This window comes from Bombina bombina, chromosome 1, assembly GCF_027579735.1.
Source record: "Bombina bombina isolate aBomBom1 chromosome 1, aBomBom1.pri, whole genome shotgun sequence".
Lineage (NCBI taxonomy): Eukaryota > Metazoa > Chordata > Amphibia > Anura > Bombinatoridae > Bombina > Bombina bombina.
Genome location: NC_069499.1, coordinates 1201782054 through 1201805221, shown reverse-complemented (window position 1 = coordinate 1201805221; position 23168 = coordinate 1201782054).

Here is a 23168-nt window from a genome sequence, read left to right as displayed (position 1 = left end):
AGTTAGGTGTCGGCGATGTTAGGGAGAGCAGATTAGGGGCTAATACTATTTATTATAGGGTTATTGAGGCGGGAGTGAGGCGGATTAGGGGTTAATACATTTATTATAGTAGCGGTGCGGTCCGGTAGGCAGATTAGGGGTTAATAAGTGTAGGTAGGTAGCGGCGACGTTGGGGACGGCATATTAGGGGTTAATAAATATAATATAGGGGTCGGCGGTGTTAGGGGCAGCAGATTAGAGGTACATAGGGATAACGTAGGTTGCGGCAGTGTACGGAGTGGCAGATTAGGGGTTAATAATAATATGCAGGGGTCAGCAATAGCGGGGGCGGCAGATTAGGGGTTAATAAGTGTAAGGTTAGGGGTGTTTAGACTCGGGGTTCATGTTAGGGTGTTAGGTGCAGACTTAGGAAGTGTTTCCCCATAGGAAACAATGTAGCTGCGTTAGGAGCTGAACGCTGCTTTTTTGCAGGTGTTAGGTTTTTTTTCAGCTCAAACAGCCCCATTGTTTCCTATGGGGAAATCGTGCACGAGCACGTTTTTGAAGCTGGCCGCGTCCGTAAGCACCGCTGGAATTTAGAGTTGCAGTGGCGGTAAATATGCTCTACGCTCCCTTTTTGGAGCCTAACGCAGCCCTTCTGTGAACTCTAAATACCAGCGGTATTTAAAAGGTGCGGGAGAAAAAAAAGCCAGCGTAGCTAACGCACCCCTTTGGCCGCAGAACTCTAAATCTAGCCGATAGTATGTAAGAACTTACATGATAAATTAATTTCTTTCATATTGGCAAGATTCCATGAGCTAGTGACGTATGGGATATACAATCCTACCAGTGGGGGCAAAGTTTCCCAAACCTCAAAATGCCTATATATACACCCCTCACCACACCCACAATTCAGTTTAATGAATAGCCAAGTAGTGGGATGATAAAGAAAGGAGTAAAAAGCATCAACAAAGGAATTTGGAAGTAATTGTGCTTTATACAAAAAATCATAACCACCATAAAAAGGGTGGGCCTCATGGACTCTTGCCAATATGAAAGAAATTAATTTATCAGGTAAGTTCTTACATAATTTATGTTTTCTTTCATGTAATTGGCAAGAGTCCATGAGCTAGTGATGTATGGGATAGTAATACCCAAGATGTGGAACTCCACAGAAGAGTCACTAGAGAGGGAGGGATAAAATAATAACAGCCATTTTCCGCAGAAAAAAAAATAAATCCACAACCCAAAATATAAGTTTATTCTCATAATGAAAGGAAAAAACTCAAACATGAGCAGATGAATCAAACTGAAACAGCTGCCTGAAAAACCTTTCTACCAAAAACTGCTTCCGAAGAAGCAAATACATCAAAACGGTAGAATTTAGTAAATGTATGCAACGAAGACCAAGTTGCTGCTTTGGAAATCTGATCAACTAAAGCTTCATTCTTAAAAGCCTACGGGGTGGAGACTGATCTAGTAGAATGAGCTGAAATTCTCTGAGGCGGGGCCTGACCCGACTCCAAATAAGCCTGATGAATCAAAAGCTTTAACCAAGATGCCAAGGAAATGGCAGAAGCCTTCTGACCTTTCCTAGAACCAGAAAAGATAACAAATAGACTAGAAGTCTTCCTGAAATCTTTAGTAGCTTCAACATAATATTTCAAAGCTCTTACCACATCCAAAGAATGGAAAGATCTCTCCAAAGAATTCTTAGGATTAGGACACAAAAATGGGACAACAATTTCCCTATTAAAGGACCAGTAAACACAGCAGATTTGCATAATGAACAAATGCAAGATAACAAGACAAGATAAATTCATTTCTTTCATATTGGCAAGAGTCCATGAGCTAGTGACGTATGGGATATACATTCCTACCAGGAGGGGCAAAGTTTCCCAAACCTCAAAATGCCTATAAATACACCCCCCACCACACCCACAATTCAGTTTAATGAATAGCCAAGAAGTGGGGTGATATAAAGGAGCGAAAGCATCAACAAGGAATTGGAATAATTGTGCTTTATACAAAAAAATCATAACCACCACAAAAAGGGTGGGCCTCATGGACTCTTGCTAATATGAAAGAAATTAATTTATCAGGTAAGTTCTTACATAAATTATGTTTTCTTTCATGTAATTGGCAAGAGTCCATGAGCTAGTGACGTATGGGATAGCAAATACCCAAGATGTGGAACTCCACGCAAGAGTCACTAGAGAGGGAGGGATAAAAATAAAGACAGCCAATCCCGCTGAAAAAATAATCCACAACCCAAATCAAAAGTTTTAATCATATAATGAAAAAAACTGAAAATATAAGCAGAAGAATCAAACTGAAACAGCTGCCTAAAGTATTTTTCTACCAAAAACTGCTTCTGAAGAAGAGAAAACATCAAATATGGTAGAATTTATGAAAAAGTAAGCAAAGAAGACCAAGTTGCTGCTTTGCAAATCTGATCAAAAGAAGCTTCATTCTTAAAAGCCCAGGAAGTAGAAACTGACCTAGTAGAATGAGCCGTAATCCTCTGAGGCGGGGATTTACCTGACTCCAAATAAGCATGATGAATCAAAAGCTTTAACCAAGAAGCCAAAGAAATGGCAGAAGCCTTCTGACCTTTCCTAGAACCAGAAAAGATAACAAAAAATTGACTAGAAGTCTTTCTGAAATCTTAAGTAGCTTCAACATCATATTTTAAAGCTCTTACCACATCCAAAGAATGTAAACATCTTTCCAAAGAATTCTTAGGATTAGGACACAACGAAGGGACAACGATTTCTCTACTATTGTTGTTGGAATTCACAACTTTAGGTAAAAATTTAAAAGAAGTCTGCAACACCGCCTTATCCTGATGAAAAATCAGAAAAGGAGATTCACAAGAAAGAGCAGATAATTCAGAAACTCTTCTAGCAGAAGAGATTGCCAAAAGAAACAATACTTTCCAAGAAAGTAATTTAATGTCCAGAGAATGCGAAGGCTCAAACAGAGGAGCCTGTAAAGCTCTCAAAACCAAATTAAGACTCCAAGGAGGAGAAATTGACTTAATGACAGGCTTGATACGAACCAAAGCCTGTACAAAACAACGAATGTCAGGAAGATTAGCAATTTTTCTGTGAAACAGAACTGAAAGAGCAGAGATTTGTCCTTTCAAGGAACTTGTAGACAAACCATTATCCAAACCATCCTGAAGAAACTGTAAAATTCTAGGAATTCTAAAAGAATGCCAAGAGAATTTATGAGAAGAACACCATGAAATGTAAGTCTTCCAAACTCAGTAGTAAATCTTTCTAGACACAGATTTGCGAGCCTGCAACATAGTATTAATCACTGAGTCAGAGAAACCTCTATGACTAAGCACTAAGCGTTCAATCTCCATACCTTCAAATTTAATGATTTGAGATCCTGATGGAAAAATGGACCTTGAGATAGAAGGTCTGGCCTTAACTGAAGTGGCCAAAGTTGGCAACTGGACATCCGAACAAAATCCACATACCAAAACCTGTGTGGCCATGCTGGAGCCACCAGCAGTACAAATTAATGCTCCATTATTATTTTGGAAATCACTCTTGGAAGAAGAACTAGAGGCAGAAAGATATAAGCAGGTTGATAATTCCAAGGAAGTGACAACGCATCCACTGCTTCCGCCTGAAGATCCCTGGACCTGGACAGATACCTGGGAAGTTTCCTGTTTAGATGAGAAGCCATCAGATCTATTTCTGGAAGCCCCCACATCTGAACAATCTGAAGAAACACATCTGGGTGAAGAGACCATTCTCCCGGATGTAAAGTCTGGTGACTGAGATAATCCGCTTCCCAATTGTCTATACCTGAAATATGGACCGCAGAGATTAGACAGGAGCTGGATTCCACCCATGCAAGTATCCAAGATACTTCTTTCATAGCTTGAGGACTGTGAGTCCCACCTTGATGATTGACATATGCCACGGTCGTGACATTGCCTGTCTGAAAACAAATAAACGGTTCTCTCTTCAGAAGAGGCCAGAACTGAAGAGCTCTGAGAATCGCATGGAGTTCCAAAATATTGATTGGTAATCTCGCCTCTTGAGATTTCCAAACCCCCTGCACTGTCAGAGATCCCCAGACAGCTCCCCAACCTGAAAGACTCGCATCTGTTGAAATCACAGTCCAGGTTAGACGAAGAAAAGAGGCCCCCTGAACCAAACAGTGGTGATCTAACCACCAAGTCAGAGATAGTCGAATATTGGGATTTAAGGATATTAATTGTGATATCTTTGTATAATCCCTGCACCATTGATTCAGCATACAAAGCTGAAGAGGTCTCATGTGAAAACGAGCAAAGGGGATCGCGTCTGATGCTGCAGTCATGAGACCTAAAACCTCCATGCACATAGCTACTGAAGGGAATGACTGAGACTGAAGGTTCCGACAAGCTGAAACCAATTTCAGACGTCTTTTGTCTGTTAGAGACAAAGTCATGGATACTGAATCTATTTGGAATCCTAAAAACATAATTTATGTAAGAACTTACCTGATAAATTCATTTCTTTCATATTAGCAAGAGTCCATGAGCTAGTGACGTATGGGATATACATTCCTACCAGGAGGGGCAAAGTTTCCCAAACCTCAAAATGCCTATACATACACCCCTCACCACACCCACAAATCAGTTTAACGAATAGCCAAGAAGTGGAGTGATAAGAAAAAAGTGCGAAAGCATAAAAAAATGAGGAATTGGAATAATTGTGCTTTATACAAAAAAATCATAACCACCTCAAAAAGGGTGGGCCTCATGGACTCTTGCTAATATGAAAGAAATGAATTTATCAGGTAAGTTCTTACATAAATTATGTTTTCTTTCATGTAATTAGCAAGAGTCCATGAGCTCGTGACGTATGGGATAACGAATACCCAAGATGTGGATCTTCCACGCAAGAGTCACTAGAGAGGGAGGGATGAAAAAAAGACAGCCAATTCCGCTGAAAAATAATTCACACCCCAAAACAAAGTATAAATCTTATAATGAAAAAAACTGAAATTATAAGCAGAAGAATCAAACTGAAACAGCTGCCTGAAGTACTTTTCTACCAAAGACTGCTTCAGAAGAAGAAAACACATCAAAATGGTACAATTTAGTAAAAGTATGCAAAGAAGACCAAGTTGCTGCTTTGCAAATCTGATCAACCGAAGCTTCATTCCTAAATGCCCAGGAAGTAGAGACTGACCTAGTCGAATGAGCTGTAATCCTTTGAGGCGGAGTTCTACCCAACTCAACATAAGCATGATGAATCAAAGACTTTAACCAAGATGCCAAAGAAATGGCAGAAGCCTTCTGACCTTTCCTAGAACCAGAAAAGATAACAAATAGACTAGAAGTCTTTCGGAAAACTTTAGTAGCTTCAACATAATATTTCAAAGCTCTAACTACATCCAAAGAATGCAACGATCTTTCCTTAGCGTTCTTAGGATTAGGACACAATGAAGGAACCACAATTTCTCTACTAATGTTTTTAGAATTCACAACCTTAGGTAAAAATTTAAATGAATTTCGCAATACCGCCTTATCCTGATGAAAAATCAGAAAAGGAGACTCACAAGAAAGAGCAGATAATTCAGAAACTCTTCTAGCAGAAGAGATGGCCAAAAGAAACAAAACTTTCCAAGAAAGTAATTTAATATCCAGCGAATGCATAGGTTCAAACGGAGGAGCTTGAAGAGCCCCCAGAACCAAATTCAAACTCCAAGGAGGAGAAATTGACTTAATGACAGGTTTTATATGAACCAAAGCCTGTACAAAACAATGAATATCAGGAAGATTAGCAATCTTTCTGTGAAAAAGAACAGAAAGAGCAGAGATTTGTCCTTTCAAGGAACTTGCAGACAAACCTTTATCCAAACCATCCTGAAGAAACTGTAAAATTCTAGGAATTCTAAAAGAATGCCAAGAAAAATGATGAGACGAACACCAAGAAATGTAAGCCTTCCAGACTCGATAATATATCTTCCTAGATACAGATTTACGAGCCTGTAACATAGTATTAATTACGGAGTCAGAGAAACCTCTATGACTGAGAATCAAGCGTTCAATCTCCATACCTTCAAATTTAAGGATTTGAGATCCTGATGGAAAAAAGGACCTTGCGATAGAAGGTCTGGTCTTAACGGAAGAGTCCACGGTTGGCAAATAGCCATCCGGACAAGATCCACATACCAAAACCTGTGAGGCCATGCTGGAGCCACCAGCAGAACAAATGAACGCTCCTTTAGAATCTTGGAAATCACTCTTGGAAGAAGATCTAGAGGCGGAAAGATATAGGCAGGATGATACTTCCAAGGAAGTGACAATGCATCCACTGCTTCCGCCTGAGGATCCCTGGATCTGGACAGATACCTGGGAAGCTTCTTGTTTAGATGAGAAGCCATCAGATCTATTTCTGGAAGTCCCCATATTTGAACAATCTGACGAAATACCTCTGGGTGAAGAGACCATTCGCCCGGCTGTAATGTTTGGCAACTGAGATATTCCGCTTCCCAATTGTCTATACCTGGGATATGAACCGCAGAAATTAGACAGGAGCTGGATTCCGCCCATACAAGTATTCGAGATACTTCTTTCATAGCCAGAGGACTGTGAGTCCCTCCTTGATGATTGACATATGCCACGGTTGTGACATTGTCCGTCTGAAAACAAATGAACGACTCTCTCTTTAGAAGAGGCCACGACTGAAGAGCTCTGAAAATCGCACGGAGTTCCAAAATGTTGATTGGTAATCTCGCCTCCTGAGATTCCCAAACCCCTTGTGCTGTCAGAGACCCCCATACAGCTCCCCAACCTGTCAGACTGTTGAGATTACAGTCCAGGTCGGAAGAACAAAAGAAGCCCCCTGAACTAAACGATGGTGGTCTGTCCACCACGTCAGAGAATGTCGTACAATCGGTTTTAAAGATATTAATTGTGATATCTTTGTATAATCCCTGCACCACTGGTTCAGCATACAGAGTTGAAGGGGTCGCATGTGAAAACGAGCAAAGGGGATCGCGTCCGATGCAGCAGTCAAAAGACCTAGAATTTCCATGCATAAGGCTACCGAAGGGAATGATTGAGACTGAAGGTTTCGACAAGCTGAAACCAATTTCAGACGTCTCTTGTCCGTCAGCGACAGAGTCATGGACACTGAATCTATCTGGAAACCTAAAAAGGTTACCCTTGTCTGAGGAATCAATGAACTCTTTGGTAAATTGATCCTCCAACCATGTTCTCGAAGAAACGATACAAGTCGATTTGTATGAGATTCTACTAAATGTGAAGACTGAGCAAGTACCAAGATATCGTCCAAATAAGGAAATACTACAATACCCTGTTTTCTGATTACAGATAGAAGGGCACCGAGAACCTTTGTAAAAATCCTTGGAGCTGTTGCTAGGCCAAACGGCAGAGCCACAAACTGGTAATGCTTGTCTAGAAAAGAGAATCTCAGAAACTGATAGTGATCTGGATGAATCGGAATATGCAGATATGCATCTTGTAAATCTATTGTGGACATATAATGCCCTTGCTGAACAAAAGGCAGAATAGTCCTTATAGTTACCATTTTGAATGTTGGTATCCTTACATAACGCTTCAGTATTTTTAAATCCAGAACTGGTCTGAAGCAATTCTCCTTCTTTGGTACAATGACGAGATTTGAGTAAAACCCCAGCCCCTGTTCCAAAACTGGAACTGGCACAATTACTCCAGCCAACTCTAGATCTGAAACACATTTCAGAAATGCTTGAGCCTTCACTGGATCTATTGGGACACGGGAAAGAAAAAATCTTCTTGCAGGAGGCCTTATCTTGAAGCCTATTCTGTACCCTTTTGAAACAATATTCTGAATCCAAAGATTGTGAATCGAATTGATCCAAATTTCTTGGAAAAATCGTAATCTGCCCCCTACCAGCTGGGCTGGAATGAGGGCCGCACCTTCATGTGGACTTGGGAGCTGGCTTTGGCTTTCTAAAAGGCTTGGATTTATTCCAGACTGGAGATGGTTTCCAAACTGATACCGCTCCTGTAGGGGAAGGATCAGGCTTTTGTTCCGTATTGTGACGAAAGGAACGAAAACGATTAGCAGACCTAAATTTCCCTTTAGATTTTTTATCCTGAGGTAAAAAAGTTCCTTTCCCCCCAGTTGAAATAATAGAATCCAACTGTGAACCAAACAATTTATTACCCTGGAATGAAAGGGAAAGCGAAGTTGACTTAGAAGACATATCAGCATTCCAAGTTTTAAGCCATAAAGCTCTTCTAGCTAAAATAGCTAAAGACATATACCTGACATCAACCCTAATGATATCAAAGATGGCATCACAAATACAATTATTAGCATGTTGAAGAAGATTAACAATGCTATGAGTATTATGATCCAATACTTGTTGTGCTAAGGCTTCCAACCAGAAAGTTGAAGCTGCAGCAACATCCGCCAAAGATATAGCAGGTCTAAGAAGATTACCTGAACATAAGTAAGCTTTTCTTAGAAAGGATTCAATTTTCCTATCTAAAGGATCCTTAAAGGAAGTACTATCTGCCGTAGGAATAGTAGTACGTTTAGCAAGAGTAGAGATAGCCCCATCAACCTTAGGGATTTTGTCCCAAAACTCTAATCTTTCAGATGGCACAGGATATAACTGCTTGAACCGTTTAGAAGGAGTAAATGAAGTACCCAAATTATTCCATTCCCTGGAAATTACTTCAGAAATAGCATCAGGGACGGGAAAAACCTCCGGAATAACTACAGGAGGTTTAAAAACCGTATTCAAACGTTTCGATTTAGTATCAAGAGGACCAGTTTCCTCTATTTCTAATGCAATTAAGACTTCTTTAAGTAAAGAACGAATAAATTCCATTTTAAATAAATATGAAGATTTATCAGTATCAATCTCTGAAACAGAATCCTCTGAACCAAAAGAATCATTATCAGAAACAGAATCAGAATGATGATTTTCATTTAAAAATTCATCTGAAAAATTAGAAGTTTTAAAAGACCTTTTACGTTTACTGGAAGGAGGAATAACAGACATAGCCTTCTTAATAGATTTAGAAACAAAATCTATTATGTTAACAGGAACACCCTGAATATTAGATGTTGATGGAACAGCAACAGGTAATGGAACATTACTAAAGGAAATATTATCTGCATTAACAAGTTTGTCATGACATTCATTACAAACAACAGCCGGAGGAACAGTTACCACAAGTTTACAACAAATACACTTAACTTTGGTAGATCCAGCATCAGGCAGCAATTTTCCAGAAGTATCTTCTGATTCAGGGTCAATCTGAGACATCTTGCAATATGTAATAGAAAAAACAACATATAAAGCAAAATTGATCAAATTCCTTAAATGACAGTTTCAGGAATGGGAAAAAATGCCAATGAACAAGCTTCTAGCAACCAGAAGCAAATAAACAATGAGACTTAAATAATGTGGAGACAAAAATGACGCCCAAATTTTTTAGCGCCAAAAAAGACGTCCACATTATTTGGCGCCTAAATGCTTTAAGCACCAAAAATGACGCCACATCCGGTGACTCCGAAATTTTTGGCGCAAAAACGTCAAATAAATGACGCAACTTCCGGCGACAAGTATGACGCCGGAAATGACAAAGAAATTTTTTTTGCTCCAAAAAAGTCTGCGCCAAAAATGACGCAATAAAAAGAAGCATTTTCAGCCCCCGCGAGCCTAACAGCCCACAGGAAAAAAAGTAAAATTTTAAGGTAAGAAAAATTGATTATTCATATGCATTATCCCAAATAATGAAACTGACTGTCTGAAATAAGGAATGTTGAACATCCTGAATCAAGGCAAATAAATGTTTAAACACATATATTTAGAACTTTATATAAAAGTGCCCAACCATAGCTTAGAGTGTCACAAAAATAAGACTTACTTACCCCAGGACACTCATCTACATGTAGTAGAAAGCCAAACCAGTACTGAAATGAGAATCAGTAGAGGTAATGGTATATATAAGAGTATATCGTCGATCTGAAAAGGGAGGTAAGAGATGAATCTCTACGACCGATAACAGAGAACCTATGAAATAGACCCCGTAGAAGGAGATCATTGAATTCAAATAGGCAATACTCTCTTCACATCCCTCTGACATTCACTGCACACCGAGAGGAAAACCGGGCTCCAGCCTGCTGCGAAGCGCATATCAATGAAGAATCTAGCACAAACTTACTTCACCACCTCCATGGGAGGCAAAGTTTGTAAAACTGATTTGTGGGTGTGGTGAGGGGTGTATTTATAGGCATTTTGAGGTTTGGGAAACTTTGCCCCTCCTGGTAGGAATGTATATCCCATTCGTCACTAGCTCATGGACTCTTGCTAATTACATGAAAGAAAAGGTTACTTTGTCTGAGGAATCAAGGAACTCTTTGGTAAATTGATCCTCCAACCATGTTTTTGAAGAAACAACACTAGTTGATTTGTGTGAGATTCTGCAGAATGTAAAGACTGAGCAAGTACCAAGATATCATCCAAATAAGGAAACACCGCAATACCCCGCTCTCTGATTACAGAGAGAAGGGCACCGAGAACCTTTGAAAAGATCCTTGGAGCTGTTGCTAGGCCAAAAGGAAGAGCAACAAATTGGTAATGCTTGTCTAGAAAAGAGAATCTCAGGAACTGATAGTGATCTGGATGAATCGGAATATGAAGATAGGCATCCTGAAAGACTCGCATCTGTTGAAATCACAGTCCAGGTTAGACGAAGAAAAGAGGCCCCCTGAACCAAACGGTGGTGATCTAACCACCAAGTCAGAGATAGTCGAATATTGGGATTTAAGGATATTAATTGTGATATCTTTGTATAATCCCTGCACCATTGATTCAGACATACAAAGCTGAAGAGGTCCTCATGTGAAAACGAGCCAAAGGGGATCGCGTGTCTGATGCTGCAGTCATGAGACCTAAAACCTCCCTGCACATAGCCTACTGAAGGAATGACTGAGACTGAAGGTTCCGACAAGACTGAAACCAATTTCAGGACGTCTTTGTCCTGTTAGAGACAAGTCATGGATACTGAATCTATTTGGAATCCTAAAAACATAATTTATGTAAGAACTTACCCTGATAAATTCATTTCTTTCATATTTAGCAAGAGTCCCATGAGCTAGTGACGTTATGGATATACATTCCTACCAGAGGGGCAAAGTTTCCCACAACCTCAAAATGCCTATAAATACACCCCTCACCAACACCCACAAATCAGTTTAACGAATAGCCAAGAAGTGGAGGTGATAGAAAAAAAGTGCGAAAGCATAAAAAAAATGAGGAATTAGGAATAAATTGTGCTTTATACAAAAAAAATCATAACCACCTCAAAAAGGGTGGGCCTCATGGACTCTTGCTAATATGAAAGAAATGAATTTATCAGGTAAGTTCTTACTTAAATTATGTTTTCTTTCATGTAATTAGCAAGAGTCCATGAGCTCGTGACGTATGGGATAACGAATACCCAAGATGTGGATCTTCCACGCAAGAGTCACTAGAGAGGGAGGGATGAAAAAAAGACAGCCAATTCCGCTGAAAAATAATTCCACACCCCAAAACAAGTATAAATCTTATAATGAAAAAAACTGAAATTAGATGCAGATGAATCAAACTGAAACAGCTGCCTGAACGTACTTTTCTACCAAAGACTGCTTCAGAAGAAGAAAACACATCAAAATGGTACAATTTAGTAAAAGTATGCAAAGAAGACCAAGTTTGCTGCTTTGCACATCCCTGATCAAACCGAAGCTTCATTCCCTAAATGCCCAGGAAGTAGAGACCTGACCTAGTCGAATGAGCTGTAATCCTTTGAGGCGGGATTCTACCCGACTCAACATAAGCATGATGAATCAAAGACTTTACCAAGATGCCAAAGAAATGGCAGAAGCCTTCTGACCTTTCCAAGAACCAGAAAAGATAACCAAATAGACTAGAAGTCCTTTCGGAAAACTTTAGTAGCTTCAACATAATATTTTCAAAGCTCTAACTACATACCAAAGATCATGCACGATCTTTCTTAGCATTCTTAGGATTAGGACACAATGAAGGAACCACAATTTCTCTACTAATGTTTTTAGAATTCACAACCTTAGGTAAAAATTTAAATGAAGTTCGCAATAAACCGCCTTATCCTGATAGAAAAATCAGAAAAGGAGACTCACAAGAAAGAGCAGATAATTCAGAACTTCTTCTAGCAGAAGAGATGGCCAAAAGAAACAAAACTTTCCAAGAAAGTAATTTAATATCCAGCGAATGCATAGGTTCAAACGGAGGAGCTTGAAGAGCCCCCAGAACCAAATTCAAACTCCAAGGAGGAGAAATTGACTTAATGACAGGTTTTATATGAACCAAAGCTGTACAAAACAATGAATATCAGGAAGATTAGCAATCTTTCTGTGAAAAAGAACAGAAAGAGCAGAGATTTGTCCTTTCAAAGGAACTTGCAGACAAACCTTTATCCAAACCATCCTGAAGAAACTGTAAAATTCTAGGAATTCTAAAAGAATGCCAAGAAAATGATGAGACCGAACACCAAGAAATGTAAGCCTTCCAGACTCGATAATAATATCTTCCTAGATACAGATTTACGAGCCTGTAACATAGTATTAATTACGGAGTCAGAGAAACCTCTATGACTGAGAATCAAGCGTTCAATCTCCATTACCTTCCAATTTAAGGATTTGAGATCTGATGGAAAAAAAGGACTTGCGATTAGAAGGTCCTGGTCTTAACGGAAGAGTCCCCACGGTTGGCAAATAGCCATCCGGACAAGATCCGCATACCAAAACCTGTGAGGCCATGCTGGAGCCACCAGCAGAAACAAACGCAACGCTCCATTAGAATCTTGGAAATCATCTCTTTGGAAGAATGATCTAGAGGCGGAAAGATATAGGCAGGATGATACTTCCAAGGAAGTGACAATGCATCCACTGCTTCCGCCCCTGAGGATCCCTGGATCTGGACAGATACCCTGGGAAGCTTCTTGTTTAGATGAGAAAGCCATCAGATCTATTTCTGGAAGTCCACCATATTTGAACAATCTGACGAAATACCTCTGGTGAAGAGACCATTCGCCCGGCTGTAATGTTTGGCAACTGAGATATTCCGCTTCCCAATTGTCCCTATACCTGGATATGAAACCGCAGAAATTAGACAGGAGCTGGATTCCGCCCATACAAGTATTCGAGATACTTCTTTCATAGCCAGAGACTGTGAGTCCCTCCTTGATGATTGACATATGCCCACGGTTTGTGACATTGTCCGTCTGAAACAAATGAACGACTCTCTCTTTAGAAGAGAGCCACGACTGAAGAGCTCTGAAAATCGCACAGGAGTTCCAAAATGTTGATTGGTAATCCTCGCCTCCTGAGATTCCCAAACCCCTTTGTGCTGTCAGAGACCCCCATACAGCTCCCCAACCTGTTCAGACTGTTGAGATCACAGTCCAGGTCGGAAGAACAAAAGAAGCCCCCTGAACTAAACGATGGTTGGTCTGTCCACAATGGTCAGAGAATGTCGTACAATCGGTTTTAAAGATATTAATTGTGTATATCTTTGTATAATCCCTGCACCACTGGTTCAGCATACAGAGTTGAAGGGGTCGCATGTGAAAACGAGCAAAGGGGATCGCGTCTCGATGCAGCAGGTCAAAAGACCTAGAATTTCCATGCCATAAGGCTACCGAAGGGAATGATTGAGACTGAAGGTTTCGACAAGCTGAAACCAATTTCAGACGTCTCTTGTCCCGTCAGCGACAGAGTCGATGGACACTGAATCTATCTGGAAACCTAAAAAGGTTACCCTTGTCTGAGGAATCAATGAACTCTTTGGTAAATTGATCTCCAACCATGTTCCTCGAAGAAACTATAAAGTCGATTTGTATGAGATTCTACTAAATGTGAAGACTGAGCAAGTACCAAGATATCGTACCCAAATCAGGAAATACTACAATACCCTGTTCTCTGATTACAGATAGAAGGCACCGAGAACCTTTGTAAAAAATCCCTCCTTGAGCTGTTGCTAGGCCAAACGGCAGAGCCACAAACTGGGTAATGCTTGTCTAGAAAAGAGAATCTCAGAAACTGATAGTGATCTGGATGACTCGTAATATGCAGTATGCATCTTGTAACATCTATTGTGGACATATATTGCCCCTGCTGAACAAAAGGCAGAATAGTCCTATTAGTACCATTTTGAATGTTGGTATCCCTTACATAACGCAGTCAGTATTTTTAAATCCAGAACTGGTCTGAAGCAATTCTCCTTCTTTGGTACAATGACGAGATTTGAGTAAAACCCAAGCCCCTGTTCCAAAACTGGAACTGGCACAATTACTCCAGCCAACTCTAGATCTGAAAACACATTTCAGAATGCTTGAGCATTCACTGGATCTATTGGGACACCGGGAAAGAAAAAATCTTCTTGCAGGAGGCCCTTATCTTGAAGCCTATTCTGTACCCTTTTGAAACAATATTCTGAATCCAAAGATTGTGAATCGAAATTGATCCAAATTTCTTGGAAAAATCGTAATCTGCCCCCTACCAGCTGGGCTGGAATGAGGGCGCACCTTCATGTGGACTTGGGAGCTGGCTTTGGCTTTCTAAAGGCTTGGATTTATTCCTAGACTGGAGATGGTTTCCAAACTGATACAGCTCCTGTAGGGAAGGATCAGGCTTTTGTTCCGTATTGTGACGAAAGGATACGAAAACGATTAGCAGACCTAAATTTTCCCTTTAGATTTTTTATCCTGAGGTAAAAAAGTTCCTTTCCCCCCCAGTTGAAATAATAGAATCCAACTGTGAACCAAACAATTTATTACCCTGGAATGAAAGGGAAAGCGAAGTTGACTTAGAAGCACATATCAGCATTCAAGTTTTAAGCCATAAAGCTCTTCTAGCTAAAATAGCTAAAGACAATACCTGACATCAACCCTAATGATAGTCAAAGATGGCATCACAATAAATTTTGAGCATGTTGAAGAGATTAACAATGCTATGAGTATTATGATCCAATACTTGTTGTGCTAAGGCTTCAACCAGAAAGTTGAAGCTGCAGCAACATCCGCCAAAGATATAGCAGGTCTAAGAAGATTACCTGAACATAAGTAACGCTTTTCTTAGAAAGGATTCAATTTTCCTATCTAAAGGATCCTTAAAGGAGTACTATCTGCCGTAGGAATAGTAGTACGCTTTAGCAGAGTAGAGATAGCCCATCAACCTTAGGATTTTTGTCCCAAAACTCTAATCCTTTCAGATGGCACAGGATATAACTGCTTGAACCGTTTTAGAAGGAGTAAATGAAGTACCCTAAATTATTCATTCCCTGGAAAGTACTTCAGAAATAAGCATCAGGGACGGGGAAAAACCTCCGGAATAACTACAGGGAGGTTTAAAAACCGTATTCAAAACGTTTCGAATTTAGTATCAAGAGGGACCAGTTTCCTCTATTTCTAATGCAATTAAGACTTCTTAAGTAAAGAACGAATAAATTCCATTTTAAAATAAATATGAAGATTTATCAGTATCAATCTCTGAAACAGAATCCTCCTGAACCAAAAGAATCATTATCAGAAAAGAATCAGAATGATGATTTTCATTTAAAAATTCATCTGAAAAATGAGAAGTTTTAAAAGACCTTTTACGTTTACTGGAAGGAGGAATAACAGACCATAGCCTTCTTAATAGATTTAGAAACAAAATCTCTTATGTTAACAGGAACACCCTGAATATTAGATGTTGTGGAACAGCAAACAGGTAATGGAACATTACTAAGGAAATATTATCTGCATTAACAAGTTTGTCATGACATTCATTACAAACCAACAGCCGGAGGAACAGTTACCACAAGTTTACAACAAATACACTTAACTTTGGTAGATCCAGCATTCAGGCAGCAATTTTCCAGAAGTATCTTCTGATTCAGGGTCCAATCTGAGACATCTTGCAATATGTAATAGAAAAAACAACATATAAAGCAAAATTGATCAAATTTCCTTAAATGACAGTTTCAGGAATGGGAAAAAATGCCAATGCAACAAGCTTCTTAGCAACCAGAAGCAAATAAACAATGAGACTTAAATAATGTGGAGACAAAAAGACGCCCAAATCTTTTTAGCGCAAAAAAAGACGTCCACATTATTTGGCGCCTAAATGCTTTAAGCACCAAAAATGACGCCACATCCGGTGACAGCCGAATTTTTGGCGCAAACAGTCAATAAATGACGCAACTTCCGGCGACAAGTATGACTCCGGAAATGACAAAAGAAATTTTTTTTTCGCGCCAAAAAAGTCTGCGCCAAAAATGACGCAATAAAAAGAAGCATTTTCAAGCCCTGCACCCCTCGAGCCTAACAGCCCACACAGGAAATAAAGTAAAATTTAAGGTAAGAAAATTGATTATTCATATGGCCATTATCCAAATAATGAAACTGACTGTCTCGAAATACAGGAATGTTGAACATCCTGAATCAAGGCAAATAATGTTTAAACAACATATATTTAGAACTTTATATAAAAGTGCCCAACCATAGCTTAGAGTGTCACAAAAATCAAGACTTACTTACCCCAGGACACTCATCTACATGTAGTAGAGAAAGCCAAACCAGTACTGGAAACGAGAATCAGTAGAGGTAATGGTATATATAAGAGTATATCGTCGATCTGAAAAGGGAGGTAAGAGATGAATCTCTACGACCGATAACAGAGAACCTATGAAATAGACCCCGTAGAAGGAGATCATTGAATTCAAATAGGCAATACTCTCTTCACATCCCTCTGAACTTCAACTGCACACCGAGAGGAAAACCGGGCTCCAGCCTGCTGCGAAGTCGCATATCAATGAAGAATCTAGCACAAACTTACTTCACCACCTCATGGGAGGCAAAGTTTGTAAAAACCTGATTTGTGGGTGTGGTGTGGGTGTATTTATAGGCATTTTGAGGTTTGGGAAACTTTGCCCTCCTGGTAGGGAATGTATATCCCATTCGTCACTAGCTCATGGACTCTTGCTAATTACATGAAAGAAAAGGTTACTTTGTCTGAGGAATCAAGGAACTCTTTGGTTAAATTGATCCTCCCAACCATGCTTTTGAAGAAACAACACTAGTTGATTTGTGTGAGATTCTGCAGAATGTAAAGACTGAGCAAGCTACCAAGATATCATCCAAATAAGGAAACACCGCAATACCCCGCTCTCTGATTACAGAGAGAAGGGAACCCGAGAACCTTTGAAAAGATCCTTGGAGCTGTTGCTAGGCCAAAAGGAAGAGCAACAAATTGTAATGCTTGTCCTAGACAAAGAGAATCTCAGGAACTGATAGTGATCCTGGATGAATCGGAATACTGAAGATAAGCATCCTGTAAGGTCTATTGTAGGCAAACAATGCCCTTGCTGACCAAAAGGCAGAATAGACCATCTAAACACCATTCTGAAAGATGGTGCTCTTACATGACAAATCAAAACGATTTTCTATCTTTGGGACAATGAATAGTTTGTGAACAAAAACCCCAGAGGACCCCGTTCCTGAAATGGAACTGGTATGAATACCCAGACACAACTCCAGGTCTGAAACACACTTCAGGAAAGTCTGAGCCTTTACTGGAATAGCTGGAAAATGCTAGAGAGAAAAAGACTTCTCACAGGCGGTCTTACTCTGAATCCTATTCTGTACCCAAATCTAAGAAGTTTGGACCGCATTGAACCAAACAACTTTAGAAAAGTCTTAACCTGCCATTACCAGCTAAGCTGGGAATACGGGACCGCACCTTCATGCGAATTTGGGGGCTGACTTTGATCTTTTAAATGGCTTGAATTCATTCCATTTTGAAGAAAACTTCCAAATAGAAACATGTTACTTGGGGAAGAATTAGGTTTCTGTTCCTTATTAAGAACAAAAACTAATATAAGCTTAAATTTACTCTTAGAACTTAATCTTGAAGCAAAAAAACTGCCTTCCCCAGAGTAACAGTTGAAAGTATTGAATCCAATTGTGAAGCAAATAATTTATTCCCTTGGAAAAATAGGAAATCTGGATTATAGAAATCAAATTAGCATTCCAAGATTTAAGTCACAAAGTTCTTCTAGCTAAAATAGCTAAAGACATAGATTTAACCTCAACTGTGAAAATATAAAAAAATGACATCACAAAATGAAAATATTAGCATGTTGAATCAACTTAACAATGCTAAACAAAATCATAATCTGATACTTGTTGCGCTAAAGTATCCAACCAAAAAGTTGAAGCAGTTGCAACATCAGCCAAATAAATTGCAGAAGGAAAAAATAAATACATCAAAAGGAAAAAATAAGTACTATTTCCATAGGAATAGTAGTATGTTTAGCAAGAGTAGAGATAGCCCCATTAACTTTGGGGATCTTTCCCCAGAACTCCAAACTAACTGCTGGCAAAGGATACAATGTAAAAACCTTAAAGAAGGAATAAAAGAAATCCCAGGCCTATTCCATTCCCTAGTATCAGGAACTGGAAAAAAAAAACTCTGAAGAAACCACAGGAGGTTAATAAGCAGAATTTAAATGTTAGCTAGTCTTAAAATCAAAAAGGACTAGTCTCCTCAATATCCAATATAATCAACACCTTTTCAACAAAAGAACGAATGTACTCTATTTAAAAGTAAAAAGTAGATTTGTTAGTGTCATATATCTGATGAAAAGCTATTCTGAATGAGATAAAACATCATCAGAGAAGGATAATTCAGTATGTTATCGGTCATTTGAAAATTCATCAACTAAATGAGAGTTTAAAAAAAGACTTTTACATTTTATTAGAAAGGCGGGATGGCAGACAAAGCCTTCAGAATAGAATCAGAAAAATATTCTTATAAATTCCTAGGTATAACTTGTACATTAGATGATAAAAAAATAGCAATAGATAATGCATTAGTACTGATGGACTTCTGCATGTAAAAGCTTATCATGATAACTTATTACAAACCATAGCTAAAGATAAAAATTCATAACATTAAAATAAATGAACTTAGCTTTTGGTAGGACTGATATCAGTCATCAGGAATCCAACAGTGGTTTTCTGATACAGGAACAGTTATTGAGATATCTTTCAAATGTAAGAGAAAAAACAACATATAAAGCAAAATATAAATTTCCTTAATTACAGTTTCAGGAATGGGAAAAAAATGCAAAACAAAATAAGCCTCTGAAAACCAGAAGCAGAATGAAATAAAAACTTAAATAATGTCAGAAATCTGGCGCCAAGTATGACGCCCACAACTGACAAAATATTTTTTTGGCGCAAAGAACGTCTGCAACAAACACGAGCGTCATAGACGACGCAACTAAATGAAATTCTCTGCGCCAACTAAGATGCCGGAAATGACAAAAATACGACAACAAACGTAATTTTCGCCAAAAAAACTCACACCAAGAATGACGCAATAAATTATAGCATTTCGCGCACCCGCGAGCCTAACAGCCCGCAATTTAGAAAGAAAGTCAATTTGAAAATTCCAGGTAAGAAAAAAAGAACTTTACATTTAAAGTGCCAAACCATAGCTGAGAGTATCTAAATAAAGGAAAACCTACTTACCAAAAGACACTCATCTACATAAAGTAGATAGCCAAACCAGTACTGAAACGAGAATCAGCAGAGGTAATGGTATATAAGAGTATATTGTCGATCTGAAAAGGGAGGTAGGAGATGAATCTCTACTACCGAAAACAGAGAACCTATTAAATAGATCCCCGTTAGGATGACCATTGCATTCAATAGGTAATACTCCCTTCACATCCCTCTGTCATTCACTGTACTCTGAGAGAACCGGGCTTCAGAATGCTGAGAAGCGCATATCAACGTAGAAATCTAGCACAAACTTACTTCACCACCTCCATAGGAGGCAAAGTTTGTAAAACTGAATTGTGGGTGTGGTGGGGGTGTATTTATAGGCATTTTGAGGTTTGGCAAACTTTGCCCCTCCTGGTAGGAATGTATATCCACTACGTCACTAGCTCATGGACTCTTGCCAATTACAAGAAAGAAATATAAGTCTTCCAAACTCTATAATAAATCTTCCTAGAAACAGATTTACGAGCCTGTAACATAGTATTAATCACTGATACAGAGAAACCTCTATGACTAAAGCACTAGGCGTTCAATTTCATACCTTCAAATTTAATGATTTGAGATCTGGATGGAAAAAGCGACCTTGAGACAGAAGGTCTGGTCTTTAGAGGAAGTGGCCAAGGCTGGCAACTGGACATCCAAACAGATCCGCACTACCAAAACCTGTGGGGCCATGCTGGAGCTACCAGCAACACAAACAATTGTTCCATGATGATCTTGGAAATCACTCTTGGAAGAACTAGAGGTGGGAAGATATAAGCAGGTTGGCAACACCAAGGAACTGCTAACGCATCCACCACCTCCGCATGAGGATCCCTGGACCTGGGCAGGTACCTGGGAAATTTCTTGTTTAGATGGGAAGCCATCAGATCTATTTCTGGAAGACCCCACATCTGAACAATCTGAAAAAACACATCTGGATGGAGTGACCACTCCCCCAGATGTAAAGTCTGACGGCTGAGATAATCCACTTCCCAATTGTCTATACCTGGGATATGAACTGCAGAAATTAGATAGGAGCTGGGTTTCCACCCAAGAAAGTTATCCAAGATACTTCTTTCATAGCTTGGGGACTGTGAGTCCCACCCTGATGATTGACATATACCACAGTTGTGATATTGTCTGTCTGAAAACAAATGAATGGTTCTCTCTTCAACAGAGGCCAAACCTGAATAGCCCTGAAAATAGCACGGAGTTCTAAAATATTGATTGGTAACCTCGCCTCTTGAGATTTCCAAACCCCTTGTGCTGTCAGAGATCCCCAGACAGCTCCCCAACCTGAAAGACTTGCATTTGTTGTGATCACAGTTCAGGTTGGACGAACAAAAGAGGCCTCTTGAACTATACGACGATGATCTAACCACCAAGTCAGAGAGAGTCAAACATTGGGATTTAAGGATATTAATTGTGATATCTTTGTATAATCCCTACATCATTGATTCAGCATACAAAACTGGAGAGGTCTCATATGAAAACGAGCAAAGGGGATTGTGTCCGATGCTGCAGTCATGAGACCTAAAACTTCCATGCACATAGCTACTGAAGGGAATGATTGATACTGAATGTTCTGACAAGCTGAAACCAGTTTTATTCATCTCTTGTCTGTTAGAGACAGAGTCATGGACTATGGAAACCTAAAAAGGTGACCCTTGTCTGAGGAATCAAGGAACTTTTTGGTAAATTGATCCTCCAACCATGTCTTTGAAGAAACAACACTAGTTTATTCGTGTGAGATTCTGCAGAATGTAAAGACTGAGCTAGTACCAAGATATCGTCCAAATAAGGAAACACCGAAATACCACGTTCTCTGATTACAGAGAGTAGGGCACCAAGAACCTTTGAAAAGATTCTTGGAGCTGTCGCTAGGCCAAATGGAAGTGTGACAAATTGGTATGCTTGTCTAGAAAAGAGAATCTCAGAAACTGATAGTGATCTGGATGACTCGGAATATGAAGATATGCATCCTGTAAATCTATTGTGGACATATAATGACCTTGCTGAACAAAAGGCAGAATAGTCCTTATAGTTACCATTTTGAAAGTTGGCACTCTTACAAAACTATTCAAAATTTTCAGATCCAGAACTGGCCTGAATGAATTTTCTTACTTTTGGACAATGAATAGATTTGAATAAAACCCCAGACCCTGTTCCTGAAACGGAACTGGTATGATTACCCCTGAATGCTCCAGGTCTAAAACACACTTCAGAAAAGCCTGAGCCTTTACTGGATTTGCTGGGATGCGTGAGAGAAACAAATCTTCTCATAGGAGGTCTTACTCCCTAGAGAGATAATACTTGATTTTGACAAAATCTGCCCAAATACTTTGGAAGAATCTTAATCTGCCCCCTACCAGCTGAGCTGGAATGAGGGCCACACCTTCATGCAGACTTGGGGGCTGGCTTTGGTTTCTTAAACGGCTTGGATTTATTCCAACTTGAAGAAGGTTTCCAATTGGAACCAGATTCTTTGGGGGAAGGATTGGGTTTCTGCTCCTTATTTTGTTGAAAGGAACGAAAACGGTTAAAAGCCTTAGATTTACCCTTAGGTCTTTTATCCTGAGGCAAAAAAACTCCCTTCCCCCCAGTGACAGTTGAAATAATTGAATCCAACTGAGAACCAAATAAATTATTACCTTGGAAAGAAAGAGATAGTAATCTAGATTTATATACCATGTCAGCATTCCAATATTTGAGCCACAAAGCTCTTCTAGCTAAAATAGCTAAAGACATAGATTTAACATTAATTTTGATGATATCAAAAATGGCATCACAGATAAAATGATTAGCATGTTAAAGCAAGTGAACAATGCTAGACAAATCAGGATCTGTTTCCTGTTGCACTAAACATTTCAACCAAAAAGTTGATGCAGCTGCAACATCAGCCATAGAAATTTCAGGCCTGAGAAGATAGCCAGAATATAAATAAGCTTTCCTTAGATAAGATTCAAGTTTCCTATCTAAAGGGTCCTTAAAGGAAGTACTATCTTCCATAGGAATAGTGGTACGTTTGGCAAGACTCCAAACTGCTGGCAAAGGATACAATTTTTTAAACCATGAAGAAAGGATACAAGCAGTATCAGGTCTATTCCATTCCTTAGAAATCATATCAGACATAGCATCAGGAAGTGGAAAAACCTCTGGAGTAACCACAGGAGGTTTATAAACAGAATTTAAATGTTTACTAGTTTTAATATCAAGAGGACTAGTTTCCTCAATATCCAACGTAATCAACACCTCTTTTAACAAGGAATACATAAACCTGACTCATGGCAAATATAAGTACAATACATATATTTAGAACTTTATATTAATACATAAATTGCCAAACCATTGCTGAGAGTGTCTTAAGTAATGAAAACATACTTACCGAAAAACACCCATCCACATATAGCAGATAGCCAAACCAGTACTGAAACGGTTATCATTAGAGGACGAGGTAATAGAATATGAGAGTATATCGTCGATCTGAAAAAGGGAGGTAGGTGATGAATCTCTACGACCAATAACAGAAAACCTATGAAATAGATTTCCCTCAAGGAAAACCATTGCATTCAATAGCCGATACTCCCTTCACATCCCT